Source organism: Apis dorsata, unplaced genomic scaffold (assembly GCF_000469605.1).
Source record: "Apis dorsata unplaced genomic scaffold, Apis dorsata 1.3 scaffold_188, whole genome shotgun sequence".
Classification (NCBI taxonomy): Eukaryota; Metazoa; Arthropoda; class Insecta; order Hymenoptera; family Apidae; genus Apis; species Apis dorsata.
In genome coordinates this window covers 1,246,509-1,257,372 of record NW_006263473.1, presented here as the reverse complement: position 1 = coordinate 1,257,372, position 10,864 = coordinate 1,246,509, and the positions used below count along the sequence as shown (strand labels likewise).

The window sequence follows — 10,864 nt, the reverse complement described above, 5'->3', positions numbered from 1 at the left end:
ACATATATATATATATATATATATATATATATATATATACACATGCACAATCGTTCACAATGATTCCTACTCGAAATTCTAAAAAATTATCCATTATCATTTAATTCTAAAAAATTTCACTTCGAAAATTTAAACTTTAAGCCGATCGATCAAATATCGAGAGTTTAAGATTAAAAATATCTCCACAATGGGACAAATTTTCGAACGGAACCATTTTCTTGTCACAGTTTGCTCATCCCCACGGACAAGAGTCCGTGTAAATTCCATCGCATTTCCAATTCTTGTAACTCCTCCAAATATCGATGTTGGCCAGAGCATTGGACCGTTTCGAAATGGAAACTCCAAGTGTCTGTCCATTACACCATTTGGCTTTAACAAGGGTTGGAAATCCTCCACCCCACGGTTGAAAGTGTAGGGCAAGTAAACAGAAACACGCGACCGAGATGTTATCCTGGGCGTGGCCAACTTGGCGAAACACGGAAGGGACTACGGTAATAAAGAGAGAGAGGAGAAACGTTCGAGAAGAAATATAAATGGAAGAGGAAAGAAAAAAAAATATATATATATAAAAATATATATAAAGTTTCGAGAATGTAATCTCACGCTCAACCGGTGAAAAAGAAAAATTTTTTTTCTTCGCGTGACCTACTCGTACAAGGAAGCGATTCTATAGTGTTTACGAAGAAACGCGGTTAACAGAATCGATTGGATGCAGTTGGTGAGTTCGTGGTTCGTGAAGGAATGGTTTGTCAATTGATCTGCACGAAAGGGTGGATATTGTCAAGAGATCGAGAGGGGTGTGTAACGTGTGACCGATTACTTTGTCGATGAGATGAAGGAAATACGGTGACGAGATCATCACTGTAAGATATAAAATAGCGAATTTTTATTAATGACTTGTCATAAGATTGTGAAAGTGAAATTTTATCAAGAAAATCGAATTTAAAAGTCAAAAAGAACATAAGAATTTTGGTATTTAAAAATGTTTGAAGCTTAAATATCGAAGCTCATTCAAGTTATAAATAATTGAAGCTTGAATTGGAAGTAAAATCAAAGCGAGACAGAGATAGAGAGAGCGAAAGTGGCGCGACGAAGATAGAGTGATTTCGCTCTATTTTCTAGGGTTTTGGTGCTCTGGCGTGAGAAATGGGAACTAAAAATTTCTAGACATAATCTTTTCAAGAATAAAATGTATTAAATTTTAAAAAAAGTTAAGTGAATATTTATAAAATTGCACGATCATTATTGTAAATAATTAATTAATAATTTTAAAATAAATTTTTTGATTATATAAATATTATTCGATTAGTGCTAAAATTAATCGTCATATGAGACACGATATTTAATATTGCATCCATTTGAAATAAGTAATATGAATTTTGACGCTACGGGGACATTAAATAAACGAATAGTAATGCGATTCAAAATTAACCTACGAATAACTATATCGCAGTGCGGCTAATGGTGTAAATTTCAATTTACACACGATTAGCTCCAAGCAAAAATAGAGTAGCCAATCTTCCATTAGAAATAATTAATTTTGAACAATATCTCTACGTATAAATTATCATAATTCCATTGTTTAAAATTAACTTATAATAAAATGATAATGTATATTTCACTTCGATTAACTCTATAATTAAATAAATAGATTATTTGATTTCGTTCCAATCGAAAGTGATTAATATTTATGATTCGTTGCTTCATATTCGTCGTGTGTGTGAATTTATTTCAAACTCCTAACGAACTTAAATATATAAAAATCGAATTTAATTTAAAACTAAATCAAAACTAAAATATTTAAAAAATGAAAATGCAAAAATTCAGATTTTAAAATTTCACTTGTCAGATTTCAAAAATTCCAAAGATTCTAGATCTTTTAAACGTCCATTAAATCTCACAAAATCAATTTATTTCACTTCACGCGAAATTAACTCGATAACGAAATATAAACGAGCCAGACATTCATGTTCCTTTCGATCGTTCGAAATTTCTTCAATAGAACTCAAATCTACGAAGAATCGATCAAGTATCGGTTATATACTCGCCGTGCAACGACATCGACTATCGAAGTCCGAGCAATTGCCACCGAATTATTATATTTCCAACAATTCGAACAGGGCGATTTCTCATCGCGTTGCCGGCTCCACGTCCGCGACACCTCCATTTTCCGGCAAAATGGAGGGAAAGCATCGTGTCTGGAGTAGCTGCACGTGTTTGCCCGAGGGTAGAGAAGTATCTGTTGGACGAACGACTGCCAGGAACGTTACGTGGCCAAGTGGTTCGTTCGGTTTTAGTGGCTGTTATTATCGACGACACTTTTCAAGGCTGAGAAAGAGAGTTTTCCGCATGGGCGAGCCGTGAAAAATCTTCGATCGATGTAATTGGATAGAAATTGTTCTCTTTTGACTGAGTGGAAATACTACGTGGATAACTACCCATCTGTCGTTTTCTAAATTTTATGAAATTCGTGATGTTCAGGGGTGTAAGGTGTCGTGCAAGTGGATTTTCTTTACGAGCTAAATAATTTGTTGTATAAATAATGTGAAAGAAATATAAAGAAGGAAAATTTTTTTTTTTATATTTAAATTATTTATGGATGTAAAGAATTGCAAAAGAAAAGTATTAATGAATTATTAAAGAGTTTATTTTTAGAAAGCAGAATATCAAGATTCATAAAATTTTTGAATTTTAAAAAAATTCTAATGAAATAACAGTATATTTATATTTTTTATAATATATTATTGATTATATCTTATATATTATATATATGACATTAATATCTCCGTATGAAAAATAAAATTAATTACTGCGTGAGAAGAAGGGATTTACGAATACCTAAGACTATATGAATATTGATTTAATATTACATGTTTTATATTGCTTGCCATAAATCTGGTAATACCGAGATCTTATATAAACCAACATTGTTTGATACATCAGAATTACGGTACTTGTATCACGCACAAGTTCCATTACATTACACTTATTCAAATCAAGCTTTGGTACTTTTAATCATTTTCATTCGTTACAGAACTTATATACAGAATCTATATATAACAATCTTCTATTAAAACACAAAACTTTACAATTTCGTTTACCAGAAATATATCTACATAAATATATATACAATTCGTTAACCTCAATTTTTTCTTTCTTATCTCATTAATTTAATTTTTACAAATCGGAATCAATTTTAAGATTCTTGAGATATTTTCTTTCCAATTCCTACGTATTCACAGCATTAAACATTCGATACAAAGCATCGATTTCAAGCCATAATTCTCATAATTTTTTTAATACATCAAAAATCACGTCAAAACACTGATATCAAACCTATCACTACCGTCATTACTATCGTATTCCAAATCCAAGAAACATACTCACCCTCTTGAACGTTCTCGATCATCGAGGGATGCGCGCATCTCCACGAAGAAGAGTCCATTGCCTTTTCGCAAATCCTCAGAATCATCTTTGGACGTGCACGTGCATACGGTCGCGGCCCTCACCAACCTTTCCCGCGAAGCTTACCGCTTCGAGAATCTTCTTCCAACCGTGCTCCTCTCTCGCGTCTCTCCCCCCTCGCATGCAAGCATCCAACGAATGCCAACGATTCGCTCGATACGATATAACCAGATGACGATTTCAGACAATTTGAGATTGCGTGCGTCGCGAGATTTTTCCCTCGAGAGGCGCTTATCGCGAATAATTTTGCGATTCGTGTCGCCGATACCGCGCTCCTGTCTTCTCTGCCCTCGTTGTGCAACTATGGTTACGAGTTTACGAATAACAAGATGGAGGGAGAGAGAGAGAGGGAGAGAGAGAGAGAGAGAGAGAGAGAAGATGGTGGTTTAATGGATGAAATTGGATTTTTGTATCTTTTTTGAAATGAATGCGAATTTTGTTTTGGATTGGAAATTTTATTTTTTGGTTTCGTGTAGTGATAAGCTCTACTTTTTTCTTTTACGGTAATTGTTTGTTTTCTTAGAGTTTTATGATCAGATTTATGATGAATGATAAATAAATTATTAGTTCGTCTCGAATATTTATGATGATAATTAAATTTTTAAAAAACTGGTAGATGGTATGTTATGGAAATAAAAATATTTGGACGCAGTTCAAATTTGTTTCGAGAGATTTGGTGATATAAGTAGTTTGAAAAAAATTAAAGTAGTTTTAATTTCGTCGGTTTATTAAAAATTTAAAGCGAATATGGAGTCGTGATCGAGAAACGTTGATGTGGATCAAGGAAAAATTAATTTTACTGGTCTTTAGTTTTTTGGTAGCCTTGATATAGAGAGATTGTTACTCTGATAAATGTTTCAAGCTCATCGAAATCGGTCAGGTATATACGCTGTTCTGCATAATTATGCATAGAATGATTACGGAATAAGAAACTACGTACTAATTTTACAACTAATTAAATTCAATCTAAAATCTTTAAGATCTTGCAGAACTGCAGCTGATTTCCTTTTTTCTTTTTATATTAACTGTATACTGCCTACAATTTTTGAAGTTAATAAATAGCTATTTCGAGATCCTTCAAGATTTATAAATTATATTTTTATATATTTCTTAAACAAATAATCTTGATTGATTTACTTAAAATAATTCATGATATTGCATTAAAGGTAAAGAAGGAATTTAATTCGAATATTCTACTTTTAATAGTCAGGAATGTTTTGAATGAAGAAAGATTATATTTAATGTAAATATAATGATAATACATGTGACGAGAAGATTAATAACACAGTCGACGTAAAGATAGATATTCATGTATGGAATAATATTGCATTTTAACTTGTTTAATACTATTAGACTAATATTTGCTGAGTATTTTATATTATTACATTTATGGGACGAATTATTTTCTGTCATTCTTCAATTATACAATATTATTAATAATTATGTAATATTATTAATAATTTTATTTCCATTCCATTCCATTGAATGATTAAATTTTATTATTAGAAATTTCTTCTTTTTTTTTTTCCTTTCTATTTTCTTTTATAAGTTTACCATATTTTTTTATATTTTTAATAAACCAAATTAAAACGTGAAAGCAAGTTTTGATATACTCACTTAACTTCTTAATTAAAACGAACTTTAATATCAAAGATAGAAAATGTTCTTATTAGAAAACAATTTTACCGTAATACGTAAAACCGTAATACGAATAAAGTATTGAAAATATCTACTTAAATAATTTTTAGTATTAATTTGAAGTCTAGATAATGTTTATTCTAAAAAATAATATTTAAAATTATATTTTATAATCTCATATTTTATTTTTCAAGAATCTAAAAACTAGAATAAAATAATTTAATACAATATAATAAAATAATACGTAAATCAAAAAATTCGAAAACACATTTATTTAATCTTTTAAAGAATTGGCACAAATTAACATGCAAAAATAATTCATGAATACATTCTCGACATCAAACGTTGAACAATAATACGATGTCCGATTAAAGAGGATTTATTTCTTCTTACCATGTAACATGAAATCACGTATAAGCACATTGTATTCCCTATATCTCACGTACGTTCGATATAGGTCAAGCTCTCTTGTATGTTCACGTGTATTCTAATATTTCGCATGCGAACGCTAAATCACGTATCGATTAGAACGATCTGTTGTAGGCAGAACACGGTTTTCTATAGTCTCGTTCTAATTAAACGTTGCATGTTGTATTATGTTCGACACGCGACATGTCCTATTTGTGAAATACAATATTTTATTCGTTGTATTGTAAAAAAATTTTCTTGTGACAAGTTTGGGAAAAATATTCAAATATATCATTAATAATTAATAAGAACAATTTATTATATTTAAAAAATCATCGAAACAAGAAATTCATATTAAAAAAAAAAACATACATTTAAAAAATCTCGATTCTAGAAGTCAAAATAAATACAAAAATTGATGTACAAAGATATCAATTCACGTTTAACGAGCTAGAATTATAAGCAATTGAAGTTTATGTTCATGTATGGAATAATATAAGACGAGGATAGAAAGACGGAGATAAAGTGAGATAGCTTTTATCTTCGTATACCGCCACTGTGCGGCGCTCTATGTTATTCCATCTCCGTCTCCATCTTCGTCCTCAAGACAAACTCAAACCGCGTATAATTTAATAAGTGAAAACCTGAATCGATATTTTGTATTATTATTTAACGACTTTCATATTTATTTTAGTCTCCATCGAATCGATTCTCCTGACATATTCTCTCCCGTGTATATCAACATCCCACTCAACATATAATACATACATCAAAACTTATTTATCATAATTTTATATTATATTTTATAAAAAAGAAAAAAAAAATAACGTCACAATAAATCTTTACGATTAATATCTTCACGAGACAATCTCCTTTCTACAACATTTTTCGTGAAATAAGAAATAAGATCCATAATTATAAAATAATTATTCGACAAATTTAGCGGCGAAACGAATAGAGAAGAGTCACCACTCTCGCGAAATTACCTACGCGAGAGATTTGAAAGAATGATCATCCCATTTCCGAACGGCGCAAATTCCAGGAGAGTCGCGCGGCACGGGAGGCATACCTGATACCCTTTAAACTTTCAGAATCTCGTTAACTCGACACGGTATCCATCTATGCGCCGGGATTCGCGCGGATCCGCTCGCGGCGCGCGCGCGCGCGCGTTGGAATTGCGCCCTCGCAGGAAATTCGTAATTCGGTCGTGTGATCACGCGGGCTTGTTTAATTGAAATATACGCCAACAAAATTGCCCGTCTCTCTTCCCGTCCTATGAAGCAGGATTTAATCTCATTGCCGCCACTAGTCTCGTATTATCCGCGTAACGAGCCGTCGAATGAAACAATTTCGTTTCGCCAAGATGGAATCGCTCCGGGCTTGCTCGCACGCCTCCATATTGAATTTCGTTTAGACGGTGAGACGGTGAGGATACGTTATCTTGTCGTGTTTGTCGTATCACGGGGGGAAAGGGGGAAGGGAGAATAGATATCGATGAATCGATTAACGATTATTCTTGGAGATTGGAGAAGTTAAAATTCGAAAGATTCGAAAAGTGTACAATTTTTAAAAATTTGTGTAGATTTGTTGTAACAGATATATATACGTCATCCTAACAATTAACTATCTTAATTATCTTTAATTATTTAAACGACGAATCACTTTAATTAATAATATATTTTAATAAGTAAATCTTAGACAATATATTTAATATTTTATTTGTATATAATAATAGTATAATAATTTTCTTTTCTTATAATTCTCTTATTTATTTATCATTTCAAAAAAGATTCGAAAAGTATACTTTTTTCAAAAGTTTGTATAGATTTGTTGTAGCAGATATATATTTTTCCTAACAACTATCTTAATTATTTTTAATTATTTAAACGACAAATTATTTTGATTAATAATATATTTTAGTATAAGTAAGTAATTTAATATTAAGTAAATCTTCTTCGTCTTAAACATTTAACATTTTAATTGTATAATAATAATAATATAATAATTTTCTTCTCCTATAGTTCCACAAATATTTTTCTCTTATTTATTTATTATTTCAATTTATCATTATAAAAATACGATTAAACTTACATGCTAAAAAAGAAGAAATAATGCAAATTATAAAGAATTATAAATTCTAATCGCGCCAAATGTTCGAATGACACGCTCGTTCGAGAAAGATTATTCTCATGTTCTTCGCGAACCGGGAGCACAGAAATTTTCAGAATGCAGCAGACCGCGTCGATAGATCGTAACGGTATACGACGCTCGCGCTGTGAATACGCGTGCACCTCGTATCTTTTGTTTTCCAATTCCGAAACGTGGCCATTCTAATGCCCGATTACGAGCGAAGATTGCGTTCGTGCGATTCTTTCGCCCTTTCTTTTTTTTCAATGGTGACGTTACCACCATTACGACTCTCCAACCTCGCTCGTTGTCGTACTCTGGAACAGCACGGCACGCGGCCAAACGTGTTTCCAGAACGTGTGTGTCCATGCTTATTTGGAAACCGTTCGCTCGCCTTGAACTCGCGATAACGAGCGTTAACGCGCTCTCGAAAGTTTTACCGTAATTCGTTCTGGTTAACGATTCTTGGGAATGGATCGTCAAGGTCGTTTAACATAAGAAATTTCGCTTAAAGAGGGAACTTAATACGAAATTTAATGCGCGATTCGAAGGTCGTTTAACTCGTGGAATTTGATATATTTCTGTAATTCTATGTGTATATGTGTGTGTGTGGTTCTGTGCATGATTATACTTTGAATTTAAAGAAAGAAAAAAAAAAAGTTTTTAAGGAAGAAGAAAGAGAATTGAAACGCAAGTGGAATGTCTGATCGATCGGTGATTGATGACTCGAAAGATAAGAAATTCTTGTTATTCGAAACAATTATCGTTTCGACACCATTAACGAGAGTTCGAGCTTTGTTTTACTCATTTGTGGCAGTGGCAAAACGTGGGTAATGGTAACTATTTGCGGAAGGAATTAAGTTACCGAGAAAATTGGATGATAATTTCGTTGTTGCTTGCTAATTGCGTTGGAGAATAATTGGGTGACGAACGATTGCGCTGGAGAACGATTAAATATTGAACGATCGAGTTAGAAACCGACTGAACGGAGTTGATCGTTGATTTAGAGGATGGTTGAATAATAGAATCGTTGAAATCAGAAGATTAAAAATAGTTAATTGACGATGATTAATTAATCGATGATTGGAAAAAGTAATTGAATGCTTTAAAATTGAATCGAGAAGCAAGGAAAACGAAGAATATCAATTAATGATATTCCATAATAGAAAGTAATTGAATAATGCATGCAAAGTTGAATTAGAAAACATTTAAATATGGAATAGTCAAGCGTTGTAAGTTCGAGATAAAAAGTAATCGTACGTATATATTGAATAATTTATTATCGAATCGTTATAATATAAAGTAATAGTCAAGTCAAAGTGAAATGAACATGAGATAAATATTCAAGAAATTGTCATTTATATAAATTGTCATCTAATTCTTTTTTTTAAATACATTTTTCTTCTCTTCCAAATAATATTTAGAAGTTAAAGCAGATGGAACTTAACTCTAATCTCTTAACTCTTTTCTAAAATTTTTTAGACACCATTTGTCGGCGACTCTCGTTGATTAATTAAGTTCGTTAACTGATCGATACACTTTCTGCCCTTCCGTTTCGAAAATACGATCAAAAGTTTAACGAAACCGGAAACGAAAATTCCTTCGGATGATTTACTTTCGGTTAATGGAATCCCGGCAGGTGATGTATTATTCAATTACTTCGAGTAAGTTAATTTATAAGTGTATCCTCTCTTCACACGTTGTTCCGTCGCACAGCAAATATGTCTTCAGTAAATATTTCGTGGCGTGTCTTGGTTTCACCACCCTCGCCTAAATTCATCCCTTCGTTGTCAAAGACGTTCGTTCCATTAACTCCTTCTAATCCATTCTAATCTTTGGTGGCAAGATACGAGAGCGGCAAACTCGCTGATTTTTTGCGTTAATTAAAATACCAGTTTAAATAAGTTGGAACAAGTTTCTTCATCAGCCAGATTTTAACCGGATTAATAAAAGTTGCGACGTGAGACGACTGATTAATCGAGTTTGTACTTCTTATCGTGCTCCACTGCGTAAACCTTGTTTCGAGGACACTTTATCAACCTCCGTGAGAAAGTTGTTATATTAACAACGAATCATTGTTGGAGTTACTCGTGGATAATGAAATTAGAACCAGAACTAAAATTTTAAAGTTTAATATTAATTAACGATTGTTTATGGAATTGTGAAATGTGGAAATTTGATTAGTTATTTAAATTAAATAGAAATTGTTTGTTGTAGAAAATAAAAAAAAATACTAATGTAGAAATTGTAATATTTTTATTTTTTAAATAAAAGAGAAACAACAAATTCTAATTATCCAATTGCAATAAAAGATAATTCTATCGATTTCTTTCGATTGATGATTAAGAAAATTTGTATTTCTATAGATAAATAATATTCTTCCTATTGTTAAGTGATATTACATTTACAATAATTATAAAAATAGCTAAAGAACTTTCTACTAAAATTTCTAAAATTTCTAAAATTTATCTAAGATTTATTACTCACTATTTTCATTTTCTAAAAGAGAATACGAATAATTACGTGATCGAATGTCTTGTTAAAATTTCTCACGTTATAATGAAGATAAAACAACGAAAGATTATTATAATTATCTAAAAGATATATTACTCATCAAGAAAAGAAAACTAAAGAATTTTTGTTGAACAAAATATTCCTTCTTCCGAATCCATGTACTCCATTTTCTAAAAGTATTATACTTGTCAGATATGTCTTCTATCTTATTACTGTCTTCTGTCTGACTCAATATGTTCTTATTCCACTGCTCGCGGAAAAATATTCAATTTGTCGTATTATTTCCCACTTCAAATCCTTCTTTATCAAATTCTTACACAAAAATAATTCATAAAATTTATTTATAAAATTATTTATAATTCAACTTCCAATCATTCGTCACATTATTACAACTTTGAGCTATTTGAATGAATCGAATACGTTAACAATACATTAAAAACGTTAGAAATTTTCATCGAATAATTGTAAAAAGTTTTATCATAAAATTATTTTATTCTTCAGGTGAAACGATGCGGTGATACCCGAGGAACCCCGCCTCAACACCCGTACATATCAATTCATATCTCTGCCCGATAAACATCGCCAAACATCAATCGACCAATCAAACGAAGCATATCGAAACGCAATGAAGAGCCAACGATGATCGAATCGCGGCCAAGGCATATCAGGCGTCGATCAAGCGTGATCGGCCAGACTGTTCAACCCACTCTAT

At 31.7% G+C, this 10,864-nt stretch overlaps 1 long non-coding RNA gene across 3 annotated transcripts in view; it reads left to right on the top strand.

The window, feature by feature from the left end:
- LOC116185455 overlaps positions 1-10,792 on the top strand; it is a 230,268-nt gene extending 219,476 nt beyond the window's left edge. For all 3 annotated transcript variants that reach the window (XR_004150310.1, XR_004150311.1, XR_004150309.1), the window contains one exon: positions 10,654-10,792. This is a non-coding gene — a long non-coding RNA (uncharacterized LOC116185455). The remainder of the gene's footprint in view (positions 1-10,653) is intronic.
- The last annotated feature ends 72 nt before the right edge of the window (positions 10,793-10,864 follow it).